This window comes from Lepisosteus platostomus, chromosome 5 (assembly GCF_059453375.1).
Source record: "Lepisosteus platostomus isolate fLepPlt1 chromosome 5, fLepPlt1.hap1, whole genome shotgun sequence".
Classification (NCBI taxonomy): Eukaryota; Metazoa; Chordata; class Actinopteri; order Semionotiformes; family Lepisosteidae; genus Lepisosteus; species Lepisosteus platostomus.
Window position 1 is genome coordinate 17,399,572 of NC_142615.1, and position 1,953 is coordinate 17,401,524.

Sequence of the window (1,953 nt, forward strand, 5' to 3'; positions counted from 1 at the left end):
AAAATCATATTAGCAATTCTGAGTGATATCTGCATACAGGCAATCCAATAAGAACATTGAAATCTTTGAATGTCATCTTTCTATATATTGCGCTGCTTTTTACTTGGAGTAAAACTATTGGATTGAAGGGTTAAAATGTATTGTTGTTATTTGGAGAAATCAATGAACTCGTGATTTTATATGTTTTAAAAGACGGTCGTGCGCACAGAAAAAAGACAGTGCTGATTATTTTTTTGGAGACGGAGCACTGATGACCTATCCGAGCCAATTGATAAAGCCCACCCAGTGGATACTCTAGCAGAACGTGGAAGAACGTTCACCATTGTAACCAAGGCAACCACAGGAACAACATCAAGAAGCACAATCAATTCCCCATTTAAATCTTCCGTGTAAGGTATGCGATGTGAAAGCATGAAGTAAATCCCCTGATCTCTTTTGAACATGGACAAGGTATTTCTGATGGAGCGCAATGAGCAAAGATTTAATAAGCTACTCCTGCCGATGATTCAGCTTAAAGAAGTAAAAGCTTCACAAACAAAAGCAGCTCGCTACCACAGCCAATATTAAATGTACTTGGTGGCACATTACCATTTGCACTGGCTCAAAAGTGGTCTCGGCAGACGTTGTTCCCTACGTAAAGCTGAAAGCGCCAAAGAGCATTTCCATTGAGAAAAAAAAATCTTTCTTGATGTTAAACATAGAGAGCCTGCCTTTTAGAAGTTCTCCCTCTAAACACCTTGTGCAGCCTCCCGACAGACTAACAAAAAGCGCCTTTTCACCAACTCAATTTATAATACGCCCCTCAAAACTCACAACCGAATAACAATCCATCCATATATTTGATTTCCAAGATCCATTCAAGGCAACTTGGCTCTTCGCAAGCAAATAATTTCAGGGAAGAAACTCAGTTTAGTCAACTACTGGTGCATTCAGCACACCATTTGCTTTCACTTGTCAGGGTGGCCGAGTGGTCTAAGGCGCCAGACTCAAGGACGTGTGTCTTTCCAGTTGGCTTGGGTGTTCTGGTCTCCAAATGGAGGCGTGGGTTCAAATCCCACTCCTGACAGCTTCTGCTTTTACCTCTCTTGAATTGTTCCAGTGCTACAGTGAATGACTGAAATATAAAAGCAGCAGAAGAAAGCAAGCAACTCAGTGCAATTTGTGAGTATTCTGCACTGTTAAAATGCACAGGTTTTCATACTTTTTGGAATTCGTAGCTCAAGAAGTCACTCCTGTTTCATTTTCTATTCACCAACTCGATTTGCATTCCGCCCCTCACACCTCACAACAGAATAACAAACGGCTTCATGTGCCACAGCATTCCCCTGTAGATTCGGTTTGCACTATGAATTAGGCGACCCCGAATGAAATATTTTAGTGTTGGCTCAAATGTGAGGAATTTCATGAACCCTCAAAAAGGAACGCTTGCAGAAAATGCCAGCAATTCAAAGCGTGTAGGCAGCATGAACAGACCAATTCTGCAATTTCTTTTACCGCGGGCGGTGCTTTCCGAGTCGATGGCTCTGCATTAGAAATTAGAAGTCCTGAACTCTAAACACGTTCTTGCCATAACTGCTACTCCTGCTGCTACTCCTTCGTCCTCGAAAAAAGAAAAGACAGGCATGTTTTGAGTCTCAAAATGATCTTCTGGATCCACAAGAAACATGTAAATTTGATTGATTCCGCAGTATTTTGGATGTACTGTACTTATAACTTCCATTGAAGAGAGAATTCATCAGTTGCATGAAATTGAAACTTTCGACTTTTTGTCTGGTATTGAAAATATGTTTAAAAAAAACCATAAACAATTTTCTAACAAACAACTCATGAATTATTGCCAGGATCTATATTTAGTGTTCGGTAGTGATAACACTGCTGATATTGATTGAGTAGAAATCTATGATGTATTGACAGCTTTATCTGAAGCGAGAAGTCCTAGAACGCCATCTATGA

At 40.2% G+C, this 1,953-nt stretch overlaps 1 non-coding gene across 1 annotated transcript; it reads left to right on the plus strand.

Annotated features, from left to right (window-relative positions):
* The first annotated feature begins 953 nt into the window (after positions 1–953).
* Positions 954–1,066, plus strand: trnal-caa (transfer RNA leucine (anticodon CAA)). Its single transcript has 2 exons — positions 954–991; positions 1,021–1,066. It is a non-coding gene; the product is annotated as a tRNA-Leu (tRNA).
* The last annotated feature ends 887 nt before the right edge of the window (positions 1,067–1,953 follow it).